Genomic DNA, 24,838 nt, shown 5'->3' on the forward strand with positions numbered 1-24,838 from the left:
TAAAGGTGGCCCAACCAGTTATTAGGTTTAGGGGGCAAGTACTTTTTCACACAGGGCCATGTGGGTTTGGATTTTGTTTTCCCTTCATAATAAAAAACTTCATTCAAAATCTGCATGTTGTGTTTACTTGTGTTATCTTTAATATTTAAATTAGTTTGATGATCTGAAACATTAAAGTGTGACAAACATGCAAAAAAATAAAAAATCAGGAAGGGGGCCAACACTTTTTCACACCACTGTATCTATGTGTTCTATTGTTCTATCATTGTATCTATTTGTTGTCTATCTATATATGATTTGATCATTCTACTTAGGGATGCACCGAATGTTCGGCAACCGAAATTGTTTGGCCGAAAATAGGAAAAATAAAAACTCTTTTGGTGTTCGGCTGAATAAGCGAACAGACAGAATAAATTGTCAATGACGTGACGGGATCAAATAGAGGCACGCACTAATGCAGCAAATACTTCTGCAGTGTGAAAGTAGGCCTATTTATAACCGTCAGAGAAAGATGCAAAAATCATTACAAGCACAAAGCACCGACAGCGAGAAACTGCTTAGTGCTCAGTGTTGGAGAGTAACTAGTTACATGTAACGGAATTACGTAATTTAATTACAAAATAAAAGTAATTGTAATTAGTTCCAGTTACTAAGAAAAAATGTGTAATTAAATTAGTTACTTATGAAAATGTTAAGGATTACAAAGGGCGTTACATCTGATTTTCTCACACACACTGCCACATACAGATTTATCTGATTTCGTTCATAAATTGCAGTGACTGCTCTAAAATATGAAACACCAATGTTTCAGAAGTTTATAACATGCTTATCCGATAAGTCTTATATTTCCTATATGGGTTTATGTATATGCTTTTTTTTAAAGATTAACAGCTTTTTTCTAAGGCATTGTTAGACGCCAGTGTTTCCTGTCATAGCTATGCAAAGATTTGATTTCAAAAACAGTATCATAGCTATTAAACTATTTCTTGTTATGATTTTAAATCTGTATTTAGCCTCAGAATGATTTTAAAGTAAGTCTGATTTTGTGGTGGCTGTGCTTCATAGGGGACATCGGATGACCATTTTCCACAAGTTGGTATGATTCTTTAGGGTATTCTTGAAATGGTCTCAGTGGTCATGTAAAACAACACAGGGACTCGTTTCTGTGCATATCTATTTACATGCTAATGATTTCTGTTCACCCCTCCCCTCTCTTCTGTGGAAGAGCAAACACGATTCGCAAATAATCATAAAAAATACTTCTGATTTTTTTTACTTCTTCTGGAGGTGCAGCTGGATCATGAACAATGGGTACTGATCCATCCTTGAGTTTTAACTTTTATACAAAACCTGCCTTGAATTGTCCCTTATTCAGAAAGCAGTCCGGAGTAAAATGATTTGCGCAGCCAGACATAAACGGATTTAGTGAAAGTGAAGTGACGTGTGGCCAGATATGGTGACCCATACTCGTAATTTGTGCTCTGCATTTAACCCATCCAAGTGCACACACACAGCATTGAGTAGTGAGCAAACACACACTGTGAACACACACCCGGAGCAGTGGGCAGCCATATTGCTGCGGCACCCGGGGAACAGTTGGGGGTTTGGTGCCTTGCTCGAGGGTGGAAGAGAGCGGTGGTTATTCACTACGAAATCAAAATGGCTTGATAATAGAGACTATTTAGGCTTTCCACACTGCTTAGACACATTTATATGCAAAATATTTTGCATTCAAATGTCTCCTTTTAAAATTAAAATATTATTATCTTAAAGTGATGAAGGATTTAGAAAGTCTGACAGTAATCAGTGTTAAACACTACTGTAACGTTAACCCTTCCTGGTTAACATATTTAAAACATTAGAAATTTAGAAAAGTAATAAAAGTAATCAAATGTAATCAGTTACTTTAATAAAGTAACTGAAAAGTTACACTACTTATTACATTTTAAGTAGGGTAACTTGTAATCTGTAACCTATTACATTTCCAAAGTAACCTTCCCAACACTGTTAGTGCTGAATCTCATGTCTCCGATGAGAAGAGGAAGGGGTGGTTGTTGCTGGTTACTGTGATGATTGAAATCGCGAAATGTCCTCAAACGATTAGTAAATAAACTGCAGAATGTTATGTTTTCTAAAACATCGCTGCACAAGCTCAGAGCACAGGGTTCAAAGTCCAAAGCGCGAGGAAAATCAGCGCTAAACTACTAAATTGTTATTTTGTAATTGAATTTTTTTATTTATTTGAAAAGCAGGACAAAACATTAAAAAGCATATTTTGGCTATTTAATTCATGCAATGGTGAAAACAATGGCAAAATAGGCCCACATGGGGGGGGAAAAAATGTGAAAAACCGTGTTCGGTATTCGGCCTTCGGCCCAGTGTTTCATTTTGTTCGGCTTCGGCCAAGAATTTTCATTTCGGTGCATGCCTAATTCTACTGTATCTGTCTATCATTTTATGTGTCTATATATCTGTCTTTTATCTAAACATTTGTAAAAACTTTCAAACCAACACTGTAAAAAAAAAAGGAAAAGTTGAGCCAACTTAAAAATAAGGCAACCAGCTTCAACAAATTTTTGAGTTTTCTCAACTTATTTTTTTAGGAAATTTCTCAACTTTTTGTTGTATAAACTTAAAACAAGAAGTTGAGAACTCAAAAAATCTGCTGAAGCTGGTTGCCTTAATTTTAAATTGGCTCAACTTTTTTCTTTTTTTTTTTTTTTTTTTTTTACAGTGAACATTTGCTTGACAAACTTTGTTTTTCTAAGTAAAAATTTGTTATAAACATCTTTGAACACTTTGAATACTTTCTACAAGATTAGCCTATAGTTATTAAAAATGACTTTATATTAAAACAATAGAAGTCTGTAGTGTGCCCTCATTTAGACTGCAAGGTAAAAGTGTTTGTGCATGTGTGCATTCATGTGTGAAAGTGGAAATCATTCCCCTTCCCCCAAACACTCTCATCTCTCAGCTGTGAAAATGATGGAGATGTTAAACATGACAGAGACTCACCCTCTGTTCCAGTCTTCTCACTTCTGCTCTCTTCTTTTCCCTCTCAGTCTGTTTCATTTGGTGTTCTCTCTCCCATTCCATCCTGTCAAAATGTCTCTCTTTCTCTCACTTTCTCAGAATCAGACACTGAATTTATTGTTAATTCATATTCAGACTGGAAGCTTTCAAAACCAGAGTGTCTAGTAACGGTTGAAGCAGATGGGTATAAATAGCGAGTGTGTATATGTGTGGTCAGAGGCCTTGAGGTCTGTACAGTGGCAAGAGTGTGTATAAGAGGGTAGTTATGTAACACTAGTGATGTAAAATTAAAGGGTCCCAAGACGTTTTTGTCATTATTCAGATGGCCATTGTAATATAATTAACAATGTCAGAACACAAATACTGATAACACTGTTTACGTGAACACACTTTGTGTTTGTTTTAGCACCCGGCTCACTAAAGAAATCATGCAAATCAGGTAACAGTCAAAACAGGCAACTATGGAAGCTGTTTCCACCTCAGAGTAAAAAAAGAAAAGGTTATTATGACCTTTATATTCACAATTACAAATTTATTTCTCCCAATTGTGCCTTTTTTTCATTGATACTTCATAGTGTTATTTAATCTCGCACCAATTACTTTTTAATATGTTTTACTATTATATTATTAAATAACAGTGCAAAACCTGCTAAGATATTGCATGGTGCATGTTTTGTATTTAACCTTCATTATTATTCTGATAGAGCAAAAATGAGGGGAGAGAGAGAAAGAGTGAGAATCCACTTCAGCACAGCTAGTGGAAGATCAATACTGCACAGTTTAATTCTGCTTGAATGCAAAGCCAATAAAGTTTAACACGATAGACAAAGGGGAGGACAGAAACAAATGCAGAGAATGAGACAAAAGACACCAAATTAATCAACTGAGGACAGAGGTAGAGCTTGAACATAGTTTTTTTTTTTTATGAACAGTGCTTTCTTTCTTCTCAGCCTCTTTAAAATCTGTCACATAAACTGAATTGCATGATAATTTAGTGAAAAGGCTGGATTTTGTTAGTGTGTGTGTGTACAAAAGTTGCTTTACAAAATGTACACTTGCATGCGATTCCAGTCAGATCAGAAGCCTGACACTTTCGCGTACAAAAAAAATAAATTAAAGATATATATATATATACAGTGGCATGCGAAAGTTTGGGAACCCCTTGCAGAATCTGTGAAAATGTGGATATTTTTACCAAAATAAGAGACATCATACAAAATGCATGTTATTTTTTATTTAGTACTGTCCTGAGTAAGGTATTTTCCATAAAAGATGTTTACATATAGTCCACAAGACAAAAAAATAGCTGAAATTATTAAAATAACCACATTCAAAAGTTTGGGAACCCTTGGTTCTTAATACTGTGTGTGGTTACCTGGATGATCTACGACTGTTTTTTTGTTTTGTGATGGTTGCTCATGAGTCCCTTGTTTGTTCTGAACAGTTCAACTGAGCACTGTTCTTCAGAAAAATCCTCCAGGTCCTGCAGAATCTTCAGTTTTCCAGCATCTTTTGCATATTTTAACCCTTTCCAGCAGTAACTGTATGATTTTGAGATCCACCTTTTCACACTGAGGATGATTGAGGGACTCAAACACAACAATTAAAAAAGGTTCAAACATTCACTGATGCTCCTGAAGGAAACACGATGCATTAAGAGCCGGGGGGTGAAAACTTTTGAACAGGATGAAGATGTCCAAATTTTTCTTATTTTGTTGAAATATCATATTTTTCCATTTAGTACTGCCCTTCTGACGCGACAGAAGATACTTTGCATGTTTCCTGGAAGACAAATGAAGTACAATTTATCTTGATCTTCAAATTCAAAAAGTTTTCACCCCCGGCTCTTAATGCATTGTTTCCTTCAGGAACGTATTTCAATGTTTAAAACGTACAAATCGATAAGTATTTTTAGCTAAAAAACATAAAAATATTTACGTATCTTCTATATCATTATCATTTTATCAATAAGCGATTTAGATTTTTAGACCCCTTAACATACCCCCAAACCTAAACCTACCCATTTTTACAGCAAATATATATATTTTTTATCATTATATTAATAAGCAATTTAGATTTTAGACCCCTAAACCTACCCATTTTACAGCAAATATGTATTTTTATCATTTTATCAATAAACAATTTAGATTTTAAATCCCTTAACCTACCCCCAAACCTAAACCTACCCATTTTATAGAAAATATAAAAGGATATAGAACGCAATTGACCGAAATCTGCAGGAAAATAACAATTTTAGTAACAATATAGCACTCTAACGGTAAACACACTCCTACATCTAAAGCTAAACATAGCTATTTATGTAACTTACAGTATAAGAAAAACATGACAGACAGATAAATGCAATTACAATCATTTATTTATTGCAAAATGTCAAAAGCTCTACCAAAAGTAATCCAAATGACGATGCGTTGCAGCCGCAGTCTGCAGTGGTCATCCCTGTTGCTTGTGCACCTTTTCCTACCCAAATTCTTCCTTCCAGTCAACTTTGCATTTAATATGCTTTGATAAAGCACTCTGTAATCGTCACGCCGCGTTGGATTCCACCATGTTTTAGGACACATGGAGCACACAGTGTAAAAAAACGCAAATCACCACAGAAAAAGAGAGAAAAAAGCCGACCGTTTACAATTAATATTTTTTGAAAAACATCTTACATACACTTAGAATAAAACGGACTAATATGTAAATCTCTTTAAATAAAATTGCTCTGAGAGGCTGCAAATATTCATTACTATTCAGTCTCCTTCACTACAGTGGTACTGATAGGCTAACTGCTAAAACACTTGGTTTTAAAAAATTAACCATGGTTTTACTATAGTAAATGTAGCAACTGTGTTTTTGGCGTATTTATTACCATTCGTATAACCACAATTTTATTAGAAATACCAAGGATAAACTATGGTTAGACTAGCAAAACCATGGCTAATTTTGTAAGGGGAGAATACACCATAGCTAGATCTCAAACAGTAGATCATTTATCATTGTTATATCATCATATTGCCCAGTAAAACTTCTCAGTGTATAGAATTAAGCCATTATAGAAGTAACAGAACTTACTGTAAACTGCTTTGAAACGATGTGTATTGTGGACGCCATGCAAATAAATACATTGACTTGAATGAACCAAGTTGAGGATTCCTTTCTATTAGAGATGTCGAACAAGGATGTGAGCGATCAAATAAATGAATGAATGAAACTTAATCCGTACAAAAAGTGGCCGGGTATTAACGAGCTGCTGCAAATAACATTTCCATATGAGTTTCTTCTATTTGTGGTGTGAGGGCTTACAGTTTAATGCAAATCACTGTATCTATAATATAATAAATCTACAGAGATGAATTATAAAGCCACATTTTATTTGAGATGTTTACCATACTGTGTATCAATTTAATTTTCATCCGAGTTCCGTAGTGAATGTAGACATTGTTTTATGTTTATATGATTCAACTTAAGATCACATTGGAATGATCAACGCTTACTGTACCATCAATTGCCATAGCCCTTATCAATGTCTGCAGGTAAAACCTCTGCTTTTTTGGCTTTCTAATGCGGAAAAAGAATGTTTTTCATACCGGCCGTTCTGTTTCACAAAAGGTTCTTTGTGGTGAAAGAAAGTTCTTCAGATTATACAAACGTAAGAAATAGATAGTTCTTTAAAGAACCTTTAATTAAATTTTTCTTTGTGGAACCAAAATTGGTTTTTCTATGGCATCGCTGTGAAGAACCTTTAGCACCTTTATTTTTATAGAATATATGTACAGTCATGGCCAAAAATATCGGCACCCTTGGTAAATATGATCAAAGAAAGGCTGTGAAAATTAATCTGCATTGCTAATCCTTTTGATCTTTTATTTAAAAAATTCACAAAAAAATCTAACCTTTCATTGGATAATAAGAATTTAAAATGGGGGAAATATCATTATAAAATAAATGTTTTTTCTCTAATACACATTGGCCACAATTACCGGCACCCTTTTATTCAATACTTTTTGAAGCCTCCATTTTCCAGTTTAACAGCTCTAATTTTTCTCCTATAATGCCTGATGAGGTTAGAGAACTCCTGACAAGAGATCAGAGACCATTCCTTCATCCAGAATCACTCCAGATTCACATGATCAAAGGTGAGTTGAAGAGCTCTTGAATCCATTCAGTACTATTAGAAAAATGACCTCATGCTGGAATGTTCCTGTCTAGAATGTTATGTGGCTAAATCTAAGCAGACAGAGATAAAGCCACACCATCAAGTGCAGGGAATGTGAAGTGAACAGTGGCAGGAGATAAGGGTGTTATTTTTTCCTGTGTATTTCATCACATATTGTAGACGCAACAAAGTTCGGCTGTGTGTGAAGAGAAAGCATGCAAGCTACGTTCCATAGTATTTTTGGTGCTCACATGTAAGATAATTAGGGACTAGTGCATGACTGTGACATGTGACGTGCTGTGTGTGTATGTGGGTACTCATCCATGTGTTTTCAGGGTGTATACTGTTCCACAATGTTAAAGAAGCACAAATGTTACTTTAGATTCAGTTGATCTTATTTAAATTTGTTGTTTGAACACAAAAATAAATCCTACCTGCTAGTGTCCTTCCCTGATCCTTTGAACTAGCTTAACCAGAAAAACCTTTATGGACATTTAGCTTCACAAGAAAGACCAGGGATGATCAAGATAACCAAACAGTTGCTGGTAGCTATTGACTTTCCTCTACTATGAAAGTCAATGGCTACCAGCAACTGTTTGGTTACCAACATTCTTCCAAATATCATCTTTTGTTTTCCCATACTGATTTGGAACAACTTGAGGGTGAGTAAACAATGACATAATTTTCATTTTTGGGTGGATTATGTTTACCTTAACATTTTCAAATACATTATTATTATTATTATTAATTATCATGTAGCTAAGCTACCATGAACCAACAATTAACATTTGTATTTTTATTCATTATCGTTGTCCCATTGAGATCCCCTCGAAAACATCCCCTCAATGTCATGGTGAATTTTCCAGTTCAGATAACCAAGAGACCTGGCTAGCTGCTAAGACTAAACACATACTCAAACACATACACACATGTACACACAGTCATATTCTATTGCAAAGGTCAGCTATGGGTGAAGAGATTATATTTGGACATCTTTGATCTGCAGTAGTCTGAGGGGTTACTGATGTGAGGTATTTGAGACTGAGTCTCCACACCAGCATGGCAGTACAGTGGGGCATTTGTGACAGAGCTGAAATCTCACCATAAATGCCCTCTCTTGTTATTTGCTCTTATGATATTATTATTATTATTATTATAAGGAGGAAATGTTTTAGAAACAGTTACTGTAAAAATAGACAAGTACAGTAAAATGCATGAGTTAAGATATTTTGATAAAATGTCCTGCATCTACTGTCTTTCAGAATCCCACCAGACCATGGCTAAATGTCTTCTGAGGAAAAACATTTTAAAATTTCATGAGAACGTGGCATCCAGCCACAAAGCCCCGAGATTTGCCATGTACCAGTGACTGCAGTTGTAATTATATTATATGATATTGTATTATGCAATATTACTGTAACGGGGCGAACAAGACGTGAGACGTGCGGATCCATGTGCAAAGTTTTATTTATAAACATAGTCAATACACAGGCAAACAGATATGGCACGGGCAAGACACGAGAGATCCTAGGGCAAACATGGGTTGATGATCGGCGAACAATATCTAATAGGGCGAGGCAGAGAGATAATCCAGGTACACAAGCAATAATCCAAACGAGGTGCAGACAGAGAAATAAATTGATTTATTGTTTAGTGTTATATAATAAATTTTGCAATTTAAATCTGAAACAATAAGATGTAATTTAATCATTTAGTACATGCAAGAACACGTTAAATTCATTGTTTAGCTTGACAAATAGATAATGAGCAAATAGAAGCAGATAATGAGGAAAAAAGACAATGAGATGCATTGTAATATTAGCCTTCAGACTCCCTTCTGTGGCTGTGACATTATAATTATACACTGGCAAAGATGAAACCATTCAGTTAGTTAAATCCTGTATACATGATAAGATAAGCTATCAGAATTCCAGTTAACAGCTGCTCCTGAATGATGTATTCCCATTGCTATCAGTCCTCATAATGCACAGAGGTTCTGAGGGTGAATATATAGACTACTAGTGTTATAAATCAGTAAGTAAATGCTTTGTGAAGTTTGGATTGTCTAGTTTGGCATTTCTGAGGTCTGTTTGGATTAGTATTTGTGAGGGATGCTGTATGACTTGGTCTTTTAATATGTAGGTCAAATTGTAGGGAAACCCACCATGCTGCCACTGAATAATATATTAGTGTGTGTGTGTGTGTGTGTGTGTGTGTGTGTGTGGCAGAATGAGCCTTGGTAGAGTCTTGTTTAATGTGTGCAATACTTGCACTGTAAAATATATTTTAAAATGTACTAGACATGGTAAACTCTAAATGAACTGGTTTTGACTATGGTAACAATGACACAGTCACTTTACCTTTTATAGGGTGACATAATCCAAATCCCATTTGGGATGTTTTCTTTTTTCTATTTAAGCAAATTACGTCCAGTTGATTAGAAAAGTACAGGTGGGATACTCTTTTAATTGATCATTTTCATTGTTTTAATGCATAGTCCAAATGGCTTAGCTCCTCACACAATACTAATATTAAGAGATAATAAAATAATATGTTAAGAAGAACTAATATTAAGAAATATCAAATACATAAACTTGAAATTCTTCAAAACACACAGACCCCAAATCACAGTTTAACAGGCATTACTGGCAAACTGGGACAAATTTATAAAGTAGGACAACTAGTTATTTCAAATACAGCAATATTTGATTTATATGTAATCAATAAAATAAATAAATAATAATCAAAATTGTATTAGATTTACAAAATCAGATTCTGACAATATTTTTCTATCTGCTGTCCTGGACTATTTTTCCCATAATTTCTTTCTCTGAACTATATATTAAAAGACACCTACCTATCCATTGTTGTTGTTGTTATTATTAACAAGATACCACAACGTCCTACACAAACTCTTAACCTTCTAGACTGAACTATAGCAAGAAATAATATTTCTGTGATGGTCAAGTAAAATTAGAATTTCTTCTTTATTAAAATGATATAATGCTGTCCCAGTTCAAAAAACACACCAGTTTGCCAAAACATTGTTTTCACTTTCAAAGTTGCACCAAAGAAAATTTATTGAAAAATAATAATAATAATAAAATCATATATACCGTTATAAAAGGCTTTGTCACTGTATATCACTGCTGGAAATGATGTCAGAACTAAAGAAGTCCTTTTGTGCCATTTAGTTCAGAGTGAATTAAATGCTGATGTTTAGTAATGAAAGAATATACATTAATAAAGGCGATCAAGCATGTATTCACCCTGAAGAATATGGTTCTTCAGAATTTTTTGCTAATATCATCACCACCACATTCCTATATAAACGACTAGTAGTCCTGAATTGGTGGCAAGTCAAAGGGTAGCAGTACTGTCAGACCTTTCAATTTAACTCTCCATCAAACTTCGAGATTTTTACACCAGTTCAGTGTGGTCTTTTTGCCCTTGAGTGGCAGAGGTGACCTCAGCATCATCTCACATCACAGTCCGCGTTCCCCTGATTGAAGTGTTCTGGTTGCCATGACTACTGAGAACCTGTGAGGGGCCAATGCGCGGCGCTGCTCTCTATCTCACTCTATAGGCTGTGATATAAAATACTCCTCTTCCCCGAGAAACAAGCGAGGATTGGATGATGTCTGGATAAAGTCTCTATTAAAGACTAACCTCTCGCGTTCGTGACGTGCGCAAGCGTCGCGTCGTTTTGAGTATGCAAAACGAATGTGATCTTGCATTTCCATCTCCTCCTCCTCCTCCTTCTGGAGCCGATAAGGAGAGGCGTTTCGTCATGTGTAAAGAGACAGTTTTACCGCAATGCTATTTCAATAGCTTTCCAGCTCCGCGCGAGAACCACTGACCCAAGAGGAAAGGGTGGTGCCGCGCACTGGCATAGTCCATGCGCGTTCACGCGGTTATTTGGAGTCGGCTCAGCAGAGAAGAAGCGAGCGGAGCAGGTGTGCGCTTTCAGTCTGGATTCAGACCTCCTCTCTCTCGTCTCTGACTTTGATGGACTTGCATGCGGCGGGTTAACTGCGGTGGATGACTCCATATGCGTGCTTCTTGCTCAGGGTAAGAACGCTTGTTTCGCGGTCACACGCTGACAGAATCACAGCGGCGCGGACGAAATGAGAAGAGTTTGCGATCACAGAGGCAGATTTCAAAGGCAAAATTAAAAAAACAACTAGAGAAGGCATTTTAGTTTTTAGAGAATTCTAGATACAAAATTCAGATGCAGATTTTTGAGGCAAATAATTCCAGAGGTAGATTCAGAGGCACAACATTTTAGTTAGATTCCAAAGGCAGATGTTAGTAGCACATTGCAGAAGCACATCATTCCAAATGGAGATTTCAGAACATTATTGAGCTGTAAATGGAGACTTAAGCATCCTTTAACAGGAAGACTAGCCTATGCGTAAAGCAAAAAAATGCATATTTATGACCAAATTGATGACCTCAAAACGTAATGTACAGCTATAATATGTTGTAACACTTTCTCATTTTGTTTTATTCTCTGCTGCTCTCAGTTTGCAATAGCTACATGGCGGTGGTTACATATAGTTAAAGTAGCACTGCTGCACATTTAGATGGTGCTGCATTACACTAGGATTCCAGCTTATTTTTAAGATGCTTTGCTCTGTGATTTGCTCTCTGGTGTTGTAATAGCTGACCCAACAAGCTTAGTCAGAAGTGATATAATTGTGTCAGTTTTGTCCTAATTTCGATGCGTTTGGCGTGTGGATTGAGTTTGTGCAGAGAGTGAAACTGATTACCCGTAACTCAATCTGGCGTGACCTTCCACAACAACAAAGAGCGCTTGTGTCCCAAAATCTTGCGCCAAGATCCTTTGGTTTAATTGATTAACATAACAATTAAGAGGCTTGTCATTACCAGCTCATTAGCGAGGTCCAGTGGGCGGTGGAAGTAATGAACGATCAGGGTTCTTATCATGGATGATGGTCAAGTGTGTGCATGGCTTTGCATTTATGATTCGGTGATGGGATTATGTTATTTCATAGAAATTTCAGCACTGTTTCCACAATCTAATTCAACCATTATTTTGAGCCTGCTACACCGTTTGTTTGTTTGTTTATTTTGAAATATATTTAGTAAAATTGTAATAATATAATTTTATATTGCAATAATAATAATAAAAATTATTATTATGTTTGCTTATTTTTTTAACATATTTACTTTCAATTTATTTATGATTTTTTATGTTTTATTATATTTATAGATTCTTCAAATGGTGGATGTACTAATGAACTCAGATCAGATAATCAAATCAGTTAAAATGTCTTTTTTAAGTGTTGATGTTGCCATAGTCAAATCTGACGATCTGAATATGGCCTGGGGAGAGGATGCTGATGTGTTAAAGCAGAACAGAAAGAATGGAGGTGCTTTAATCTCTTGTGAACAAGATCTGTGTCATATTGTGCATATAGGATGATGTAATGACAATTAAGCTTGAGGCTAGATGGATTTCTATCCCTCTATCTCCCTTTATCGCTGGATATCAGTATTACATGTTCATTTAAATACTGTTCTTGTGGGAGATTAACTAGCTGGGAAAGGGCACGCCAAGTAATGTAGTAGCACCATTGACCTCACGCTGAAAGATGTGTGTATACAGCAATGGAATAGTTACATAATTCTGAAATAAATCATGGTTTTCAATAGATTAACTTGATTAACTTGCATATGAAGGTGATGTAGTTTACTGCTAGTTACTATCATTCGGAACAATGTACAGTAGCACACAGATACAAAACTGAAAGGTTTCAGTCACTGCATCTTCCTTAAGGAGTCTATTAAAAAACCTGCTCTGGGGGGGGGGGGGGGGGGGGGGTTGGGGGTAGGAGGCAAATGAAGCTCTCTCTGAAGTTACTTAACATTAATTCCTCATCATTCATTATTAATGCAGGCTTTATGGCTCATTCTCAAAGTTTATGAACTCTGTGTGTGCGCTCTATAAAACTGATATGAATCAGTGTGTTCAGTATGAAAATAATCTGAATCCTTTACAGAAGGTAAGGACATCTGACAGACAGACAGACACATGCATGTATCGCCACAGTGTCAAAAAAGCATGACGTGCTAAAGAAAGCATCTCTGTGAACCCATTGCAAAGTGTTTGAGTGATGAGATCTGCATGCCTGAAGCTAAGGTGCCTGTGTACATTTGTCTAGAGTTACTAGGAAGAGATCCCTAGAATAGTGCTGGATAAAATGCAGATTATTCTCTACATAGGCCCACAGTATCTGTAGGACTGAGAAGAATATTCATTGGACACATTGAAAATGCTTTGATCACTACTTTAAAAGAAACCTGGGTCCTGCATCCCAGTGGATTTTGGACTCTTGATGGCTTTCTCTAACTGTGAGGTTATATCATTAAAATAATATATTATGAAATAGTTATACTTTGTTTTGTTTATTGTATTAAGTGCCTTTGTCATTTTTATTAGTTTGTTTTATATATACATTGTATTAACTATCAGGTTTTAGTTTTTTAATCCATTAAGTTAAACTAGTGTGTGTGTGTGCAATATATATATTTATATATAAATTATTTTATACTAATTTTTATGAGTAGTTTATTTTATTAGAAGTTTATTTTATTTCAAATAATTAATAATAAATGTTTTGTTTTTATTCTTAGTTAACTATATTATCCTTGGTTTTGAATGCATTTTACAGTACATGAACCATATAGCTTTACATATAACGTTTACATATATAAGGTTAAAAAATATTCATAAGTAACCTAGTGGATAAATTCCATTTAAAATAGATTTAATTTAAATAAAATGCTGTTATTTAATTGAATTGTTTCATTTTAAAATATTATTTTATTATATATATATATATAATAAAATAAAATTTCACATTGATAAACCTTAAGCATTGCAACCTCGGATAGACAAATACATTATTTAATTTTGCACGTCATTTTGAAGCACTTAGCAACTGAGCAGTATCTATGGTGATTTTAAGTGCTATTTAATGTATGTTGCTTTTGGGAAACATGATATAAAAAGAAGATGATTTTGGTTAATGGGGTCCAGAGAATTTTTGTACACTCCATTTATCTCCATCTAAAACTAGTGCTGCTATAGTGCAAATGGCAATACAGTAGCAGTGACTGCTGTATCGACCCACAGATATATGATTATACATGTGTTTACTCAACAGCAATGCTTTTTATAACCTCTCACTTGCCGTGTCAGGAATGTTTAGCTGGTATTCGCTGTGATAATGGATTGGATGTTGAGATGGGTCAGCAGAGGTAGTGTCTGTCCATTCCCCCCACTGTGTATGAGAGTTTAAGAGTTTAATTGTAGATTTTTTTTTTGTCACAAAATTTGTATTAGTTTAGTGAAGAAATGGAGTGGAAATGGAAGATTAATGCATACTGTAGCTTGTGAAGTTTCTGTTGCGTCATAGTATCACGTTGAACTGATAATGTAAATGAAATAACATAAATCAGTGGATTAGGATCAGCTTTCCTCTTTCCCATACTTTGTTGTCTTTTATCTGCGTGATCTATTCTCTTGAACAAACCCTCATTTGTATCGTTCCTGACTGTAGTTTTATCAGGCTACTGGAACATTTTCTCACCATTACATCACTGGTGTGCATAGTATCAGTTTACAGCTTGTTGCGATAGCACAGTCGTCCCTGGCATGTGCAGGACCTGTGATCACATCCTTTTGCATCAAGCGCTGACCGGCCAGCAAGCCGTTGTATAAGAGGTCACATCATACATCACTTCAGACTAAACTTACATACCGACTCGCACATAGATGAATCTACATCTCACACTGAATGATAACATAAGGCTGATATCTTCCATAATGGACCTAATAACTGATACAGCTACAACACAATTTTATTAAATGGTTTATTAAATCATTGACTTGATTGTTTAGAGTCAGCTATCCTTTGTGCATAACCCGATCTCACAGGAAAACATAACTATTTTACCAGGTGGCGAATTTGTATGAATTCTTACGGTGTGAATTCTACAAAAAAGAGATTGTACAAACTGTACGTGATCACGAATTTGCCAGAATACAGCAAATTAAGGCAACAAAAATCATTCTTAACAATATGTGAATTACTTCAGCTTTTTAGAGTGGATGTAAGTTCAGTACACATGCATAATTAGGTTTAATTATAGAATCTTACATAATCTTAAATGTCTGTTTGGTACATCTGCATAAAGACGTTTTTTTTTTGTTTGTTTGTTTTTGCATTTGACCAGTGTAGTTATTGGACTTTTGATTCATATTTAAATTGGTGTTTATTTTATTTTAATTATTTATTTATTTATTGCTGATACTGTTTTATCAGTCCCTTCTGTCATATTGAATATATAAGAATGAATAACATCTACAGTACTGGCCCCACTTAACAGAAAGACTACTTATGAAGAATTTTGAACCATTATTATGGTGATTATTAGTGCATTTAAAAGTCTACTATATGAATATTTAATTAAGTAATACAATTTTATATATAAAATTTAAATTTACAATCACCAAAATGCCTGTAATGCCTGAAATACTGTTGCCATATCTTTTTGAAGAGGCCGTCTTTATTAAAATCTTGACTATATGTGACCCTGGACCACAAAACAACCAGTTATGAGGGTCAATTATTTGAAACTGAGATTTATACATAATAAAAAAAAAAACTATGCTTTGATATATTTAGGGTTGAAAATTTACAAAATATCTTCATGGAATATGATCATGATCTTTACTTAATATCCTAATGATTTTTGGCATAAAATAAAAATCAATAATTTTGACCCATGCAATGTATTGTTGGCTATTGCTAAAAAAAAAACGTCTATATGCAGATGTACCAAACAGTGCGACTTATGACTGGTTTTGTGGTCCAGGGTCACATATATAATGTGTGTGTGTGTGCATGCGTGCGTGCATGTGTGAATTTTTTTAGTTGCTTTAATGTAGTAGTACAGCTGCTTACACTGACACTAAAAACAGCTGCACACACAAATCTACACATATTAGCCTGAGACCCAGCAGAGTTGTTCATCAGCAGACAGCATTTTGATGTGGTGATGTATGTGTTTCTTAAATGCTAGGTCAGTAGATAAGGTATGCACATTTCTCAAACTGCTCTCTTGAACATTATGAATCTCTCTTTGGGACCATCATTTAAATGTGAAGCAAAATCGCTTGACACTTTAAGGTGCTTTATGGCTTGTTAAATTTCCCTGAGGTCATTAAGCCGCTTGCAGCGGATGAGAAGAGGTTGGGTCACTGATTCAGACGTGACAGGTGGAGCCATACAGACCCCATAAGGGAACTTTCTAGGCACTACAGAAGCATGTCCGACTACCAAAATAGACCTATCTGATCTCTCTCCCGCTTTTTCTCTCACCCCACCTATCTTTCACTGTCTAACCCTCCTGTCCCCCAGGAGTGGTGCTCTGCTCTGGATGGCAAGACTTGACAAGAATAGCCTGAGGACAGAGGAAAAATCTAATTAAAAAAATTAAAACAAATACAGTAGGTGGAAAAAAAGCAAAAAAGTCACATTTCTTTGACTGACGTTTGTACAAGAGCGAGAGTGGAATATATATGACGGTAGGATCATGCTAGTTCTGTTCCTCTGTCTCTCATCCTCTCTTTCTATTCCCCCATCTCTTGCTTTCGCTCTTATTGTTATGCTGATCACGCATCTTTTACTTGAGTGAAATGGCATTGTCTCTTCATGTGTCTGACTGCATCTCTATATAAAAAATAAAAATCTGACAAAAAACTGTAACGTTTTGCACAATCAGCAGTGCGGCTGGTGTACAGTGTTTTTTAGCTCTGTAGATCAGGTTTATATTATTTATGAATCATAGAAAGAGATTTTCTCTGTTCCAAAACCAAGTGAAGCACCTACAGAGGCAGAATAGTGGCACTTCCCACGCTTCAGATCGATTGCTCCAAATGATACACAGTTTAATTATGCTGCCTCCTAACCTTGTTTTAGCCCAATTCTAAGGGAGATTTTAAGACCATCCCAGAATGCATTTCAATGAGATGGAGTAGGAAGTGAGAGGAATGCTGATTATAAAATTATTTTATGGAATACTGAAAAGTATCAATACAAAAATAGAGTAATTAAAATATATGATCTTACCAAATATTTGTTTGTGCTATGTACTTTTATGCTTATATTCACCTTTTTTAACATAAGAGTAGGCATGCCATTTTTGTCTCTGCAAGACTTCCCTTATCTGCGGCTTCTAGTTATTTAAGCTGTACAAAAACAATCCTTTATGCCACTTGATGTTGCTAACTGGTATTTATTATCATATTATTTTAATCCATTATCATAAACACACTGATTTGTTCCAGAAACTGTTGTACCATTTACTGCACTTTAAAATAATATTCAATAAAACTGCAGTACTTCAATAATGATGACCCTACTGTCTTCAGTAGAGCTGCTTTATTACTTCATACTTACTACATCGAACTGAACTGAATCAACACTAAACTGAGTTGAGCTGAATAATGACACTGTTGTCTTATGTACAGTTGCTTATAGCTAAACTGAACTCTTTTCATAATTGATTTTCACACAGTTATTGATCTGAACTGAATCAACATTAAACTGACTTGAGCTGACTAGCTATAGGTACTATAGTCTTTGCAGAGATGCTTTGCAGCAGAATTTGAAATTGTCTCATATTTAAAGTAGCTTGCATCATTAATTCTGTAATTTTCCTGTTTATTGCTATAAAACTGCTTTGAAACAATCTATATTGTATAAAGTGCTGTATAAATAAAGGTGACTTGACTATACAGGCCTAGAACATTCACAGGAAATGGCCTACTTTAATGTAAAAAAATATAATGTTGTTAGCTTAACAATATTCTTTACTGAATTTTATTTCCAGGTCTGTAGAGTGTGTAACAAATGAAGTTTCCATGATGCTATGCTGTTAGAAGGTATGTCTAGCTAATCAGCGAGGAGCTCTCTAGAAAAACAAATGATCTTTATAATTTCACTGAGTCATTGAAGTCAGAGTTAAAGAGCAGGTACACTTTTATACAGTAGATGTGACTGCTGAGTAGGTCAGCACAGTGCATGTCATATTGCTGCAAAAGCTGCAGTGAGTCTCCCAGGGAGGATTGCAGTATTTCAGTCTGTACTACTGTTATGTATAGAGCATAAAAATACAGTTGTCATTATTGTTTGTACTTCATTGTATTGTTTATTATTGTTTGTATTCGTTGTATTGTTGAGTACTTCAAATACTGTTGTATTCACACACAATTAAGATATTCTTTCTTTCTTTCTTTCTTTCTTTCTTTCTTTCTTTCTTTCTTTCTTTCTTTCTTTCTTTCTTTCTTTCTCAGTCAGCCTGCAGTTTAGACCAGAGACTTCAAACAAAACCAAAGTAAAACCAAATAAATCTTTTTAAATAACTGCCCGTATGTGAAAATTATTTCATTTTATGAGATAAACTACACTTGTTTGCATGCACTGTGAAGTTGATCAGATTTTGCGATATTTAGATTTTGCTTCCATATTTTTTAATTTAATTAATGAATTGTGAGGAGGAATAATCACTGTAAAATTAATCTGTTCTTACATGCTCACAATTAGATTAACACACCATTTAATATAAGGTCCCACTTTATAATAGGTGGCCTTAACTACTATGTACAGTATCTCACAGAAGTGAGTCCCCCTCACATTTTTGTAAATATTTTATTATATATTTTCATGTGACAACACTGAAGAAATGACACTTTGCTACAATGTAAAGTAGTGAGTGTGCAGCTTGTATAACAGTGTAAATTTGCTCTCCCCTCAAAATAACTCAACACACAGCCATTAATGTCTAAACCGCTGGCCACAAAAGTGAGTACACCCCTAAGTGAAAATGTCCAAATTGGGCCCAAAGTGTCAATATTTTGTGTGGCCACCATTATTTTCCAGCACTGCCTTAACCCTCTTGGCTATGTTCTTTAGCAAGGCAGTGATCGTCTTGGAGGTGTGTTTGGTGTTGTTATTCATGTTGGAATACTGCCCTGCGGCCCAGTCTCTGCTTCAGTATATCACAGTACATGTTGGCATTCATGGTTCCCTCAATGAACTGTAGCTCCCCAGTGTCAGCAGCACTCATGCAGCCGGAGACCATGACACTCCCACCACCTTGCTTGACTGTAGGCAAGACACACTTCTCTTTGTCATCCTCACTTCGTTGCCACCACACATGCTTGACACCATCTGAACCAAATAAGTTTATCTTGGTCTCATCAGACCACAGGACATGGTTCCAGTAATCCATGCCCTTAGTCTGCTTGTCTTCAGCAAAGTGTTTGCAGGCTTTCTTGTGCATCATCTTTAGAAGAGGCTTCCTTCTGGGACGACAGCCATGCAGACCAATTTGATGCAGTGTGCGGAGTATGGTCTGAGCACTGACAGGCTGACCCCCAACCCCTTCAACCTCTGCAGCAATGCTGGCAGCACGCACATGTCTATTTCCCAAACACAACCTCTGGATATGACGCTGAGCACGTGCACTTAACGTCTTTGGTCGACCATGGCGAGGCCTGTTCTGAGTGGAACCTGTCCTGTTAAACCGCTGTATGGTCTTGGCCACCGTGCTGCAGCTCAGTTTCAGGGTCTTGGCAATCTTCTTTTAGCCTACGCCATCTTTATGTAGAGCAGGGCTGTCCAAACTCGGTCCTGGAGGGCCGGTGTCCTGCAGAGTTTAGCTCCAACCCTAATTAAACACAGCTGAAGTAGCTAATCAAGCTCTTACTAAGCATACAAGAAACTTCCATGCAGGTGTGTTGAGGCAAGTTGGAGCTAAACTCTGCAGGCCACCGGCCCTCCAGGGCCGAGTTTGGACAGCCCTGATGTAGAGCAACAATAATTTTTTTTCAGATCCTCAGAGAGTTCTTTGCCATGAGGTGCCATGTTGAACTTCGGGGTGTACTCACTTTTATGGCCAGTGGTTTATACATTAATGGCTGTGTGTTATTTTGCGGGGACAGCAAATTTACACTGTTATACAAGCTGTACACTCACTAATTTACACTGTAGCAAAGTGTCATTTCTTCAGTGTTGTCACATGAAAAGATATAATAAAATATTTACAAAAATGTGAGGGGTGTACTCACTTCTGTGAGATACTGTACTTACATTTAAATTAGTGCTGGGCAACGATTAAACGCATCCAAAATAAAAGTTTTTGTATACTGTATAAATGTATATTTAAAGACACATACATAAAGTGTATATTTTGAAAACAATTGCATGTATTTACATGTATATATTTATATTCATATAATTTATATTGTATATTCTATTATATTTATAATTTATATTCTATATTCTATTATTGTCACGGTGCACACACAAGGAGGACACGGGAACACGCAGACGAGGACGTAAACTCAAATAATAGTCTTTACTGAACATATCAAGGCAAGGCAAGGCAAGGCAAGGCTTACAGACAGGAAACACCAGGGGTAACGAGTAGACCAGATGAAATCAAACCTAATAGACAGGACTATAAATACACAGGTAAATCATAGATAACGAGACAAGCACAGCTGGACAAGGATTAACTAATGATTACATTTAACAAGGACAGGAAACAAACCAAATATGGACACAAGAGGCGGGAACACATGACACACATGGCAGAGGACTGACAATTATATTAATATATAAACATTACAGATTTTTCTTAAATATATACATGCATTTGTGTGTATTTATATATGCATAATAAATATACACATTATGGACGCATATATTATGTACACAAAAACTTTTATTTTGGATGCGATTAATTGTTGCCAAGCACTAATTTAAATTAATAATTTGATACAATGCATTTATTGTGTATAATTTTTTTTACATTGCACTTGTATTAAAAAAAATACCTGCATGTAATTACATCTGTAATTAATTTCTGTAGTTACATTTATAATTACACTGTTTACCCATCCCTTACACCTTAACCCACCCTTAAACCTACCTATACCACCAAACCTGTCCCTAACCTTTTGCAATTCTATATGAACATAAATACATTGTACTTATTTTTTAATGTAAGTACATAGTAGTTAAGGCAATCTAATATAAAGTGGGACCTAATGTAAGAATGTTTTACAGACTATTTTGAAAGTTCATTGATAACACGTCTGCTGTCCTTATTTCTGTGTGCATGTATGTGTGTGTCTTTAGTTAGTCTCTCGGTGTCTAACTGGAATGTCACCTTGACTTCTTCATCCCTAAAGTACATAGAAAGTGAGATCTCTGATGGCATAACACACGCACATATACAATCACCAACACTTGCACATCTGCACCCAACATCTAATACTGCATCTCCTTCTCTCCCAGTAACAGGTGGAATAATTCTCTACAATTTTTATTGATTTATCTGATGGGTACAGTAGCAGATCCATGTAGCTCTGACACTGAATTTAAACAAATGAGGGTTACTCATTGGAACCCATTGTTATTTGTCTTTCTCTGTGTTTGTGTATTAGAGATAAAGTAGATGGAAAGAGAGAGTAAGAGGTTGTGTGTAACGGCTCTTTACGTGTATTTTCCCTCGCTTCCTCATTCCTCTGTTTGTGTGTGATTTGTTTAAGCTCACTAGCTTTCACCACAACAAAGGCCTCAAAAGGGAACAGTGAGTTTGAGTTTCAGTGGTTTGGGAATACTTGTAAACCTGGCCAAACAGGGCATGCAGGCACACACACACACACACACACACACACACACACACACACAAATACACACATTGAGTAGCCTAAATAGGAACAAACAATACAATTCTATTGTTTTTATGTTTGACTAATTATAAATACTGCTGACTAACCCAAATACTCATACTCTAACCCTAGCAGACAAACAATTTGCTACCAGTCAGACTAATACTTTTTTACACACAGTAACAAAACATAAGGAAACAAGTACAGTGCCCTCCAAAAGTATTGGAACAGTAAGGCCAGTTCCTTTATTTTTGCTGTAGACTGATAACATTTGGGTTTGACATCAAAAGATGAATATGAGATGAGAGATTAACATTTCAGCTTTTATTTACAGGTATTTTCATCTGGATCTGATACACAATTTAGAAGATAGCACCTTTTGTTTGAATCCATCCATTTTTCATGTTACCAAAAGTATTGGAACAGATAAATTAACACAGATTAAAGTGAAAAAGACTTAAAATTTAGTTGCAAATCCTTTGCTTTCAATAACTGCATCAAGCCTGTGACCCATTGACATCACCAAACTTTTGCATTCTTCTTTTGTGATGCTCTTCCAGGCTTTCACCGCAGCCTCTTTCAGTTTTGGGGGGTTACTCCCTTCAGTCTCTTCTTTAGCAGGTAAAATGCATACTCTGCAGGATTTAAGTGTGGAGATTGATTTAGCCAGTCTAACTCCTTTGTTGTTTTGGCACTATGTTTTGGCACATTATCTTGCTGCATTATGAAGGATCTCCCAATCAGTTTGGTTGCATCTTTCTGTAAATCGTCAGACAAAATATTTCTGTAGACTTCTGAGTTCATTTTGCTGCTGCCATCATGCGTTACATCATTAATGAAGATTAATCAGCCTGTCCCAGAAGAAGCGATGAAAGCCCAAGCCATTACATTACTTGTGTAATGTGTACTATAATGTACACCTGTGTACACTGTGTTTCAGATGAGCTTGTATGTTTGGGATCATGAGCAGATCCTTTCTTTCTCCACACTTTAGCCTTTCCATCACTTTGGTCCATAAAATCAGTCCATAAAACCTTGTCCCAGAATTTTTGAGGCTCGTCTCCTATTCTTCTTGCTAATGAGTGGCATCTTCTGGTGTAGCCTCTGTACTTTTGTTCATGAGGTCTTCTGCGAACAGTAGATTGTGATACCTTCACTCCTGCCCTCTGGAGGTTGTTGCTGATGTCACTAACAGTTGTTTTAGGGTCTTTCTTTACAGCTGTCACAATGTTTCTGCCATCAACTGCAGATGTTTTCCTTGATCTACCCATTTGAGGTGTGTTACTTAGTACGCCAGTGGTTTCTTTCTTCCTCAGGAGATTCTGAATAGTTGTACTTGCTATTGCCAGTGTTTGTGCAATGGTTTGATTGATTTTTCATCTTCTCTCAGCTTTATAATTGCTCGTTTTTCACCCATAGACACCTCTCTTGTTTCCATGTTGGTTACACATCTAACTAACTATAAATGCAGTCTGCACGGATCTGAAACTGAGCGCAGACATTCAGTGCTATTTATTGTTTGAATAATCAATTAATAGGACACACCAGGGCAACAAAACACACCTGTCAGTCACATGTTCCAATACTTTTGGTAACATGAAAAATGGGTTCAAAAAAAAGGTGCTATCTTCTAAATTGAGTATCAGATCCAGATGAAAATACCTGTAAATAAAAGCTGAAATGTTAGTCTCTCATCTCATATTCATCTTTTGATGTAAAACCCAAATGTTTACAGTCTACAGCAAAAATAAAGGAATTGGCCTTACTGTTCCAATACTTTTGGAGGACACTGTATGCGCTTTTACAATGTTATTCAATTCTTTTGGGTTTTCAATTGATCAAAGAATCCAGAAAATAAAATTATCATGGTTTCCACAAAAACATTAAACAGAAGTCAGTTGTTAATAATATTAAGAAATATTTCTTGATCACTAAATCAGCATATTAAAGTAGAAAATAGTTATTTAAAATAATATTTCACAACATTTTTGCTGTATCTTCGACCAAATAAATGCTTGGTGAGCATAAGAGACTTTCAGAAACATTTACAAATTTTACCGACCCCAAACATTTTAAGGATACATAAGTGTTATCACATGAACCAAAAGTATGCCCTCCAAACACTTGTAGAAATGTATTTTTGTAGATGACTGGGCATGCTATTCAGCAAGGATAGCGGTGCAAGGCTTTATATTTAGACTCATCGTATCAGTGGAATTTGTACTGGAGTGGATGGGTGACGTTTTTCACAGACTGAAGTATGATGGATGGATTGCAGGTGATTCTGTTCAACTTCCTCTGTCCACCCTTTTCCTATAATTGAAGTTAAGTGTGTGATGTGGTCTGTGCGATGCCGTCCAATGACTTTTAGGACTTTCCCATCTGAAGCAAGATTCTAAAGATAGTTTGTGTAGTGCAGAGATGAGGAGACCGTAATGTAGCCAATGAAATATTTCACATCCTTGTGTTGTTTTGTTAAAGCAGAAACACTGCATTGTATGTGATTTTCAGAGTAAATGCTATTTATTATGAACTTATTTCACCACAATCATGATGTGTTTCATAAATATGACCATTTGGATTCCAAGAAATCACAGAGAAATAACCACCATTGTGACTCATGCACACTATCTTGAGCTTTCTAAAGTAATTTTATAATAATAATAATATTTTTTTTTTAAAAACCCTGTTGGACAATGGCAATAATGAAGTGAGAAGAAAAAAAAACATAAATATGAATACATGAGCCTTTTACCATGTTAAAGACATTAATTGCATATCTTAAAGCTGCAGTCTGTAAGTTTTGCCTCTTTATTGCCATCTCTGTTTGAAAACCTGAAATTGCATCTCTGTGCGGAATAATCTTC

The 24,838-nt window shown here is 35.7% G+C and overlaps 1 protein-coding gene across 12 annotated transcripts in view; it reads left to right on the forward strand.

The window, feature by feature from the left end:
- The first annotated feature begins 10,816 nt into the window (after window positions 1–10,816).
- LOC306874032 (sorbin and SH3 domain-containing protein 2-like) overlaps window positions 10,817–24,838 on the forward strand; it is a 59,800-nt gene continuing 45,778 nt past the window's right edge. For 4 of the 12 annotated variants that reach the window (XM_079423700.1, XM_079423706.1, XM_079423704.1 and 1 more), the window contains exon 1: window positions 10,817–11,266. The gene's annotated coding sequence lies outside the window, so the exon portion shown is untranslated. Of the gene's footprint in view, window positions 11,267–18,121; window positions 18,174–18,584; window positions 18,626–24,838 lie in introns of all 12 variants that reach the window. The other 8 variants (XM_079423707.1, XM_079423699.1, XM_079423701.1 and 5 more) reach the window with 7 other exon arrangements.

The sequence above is a fragment of the Barbus barbus genome (genome assembly GCF_936440315.1).
Source record: "Barbus barbus genome assembly, chromosome: 8".
NCBI classification, from domain to species: Eukaryota; Metazoa; Chordata; class Actinopteri; order Cypriniformes; family Cyprinidae; genus Barbus; species Barbus barbus.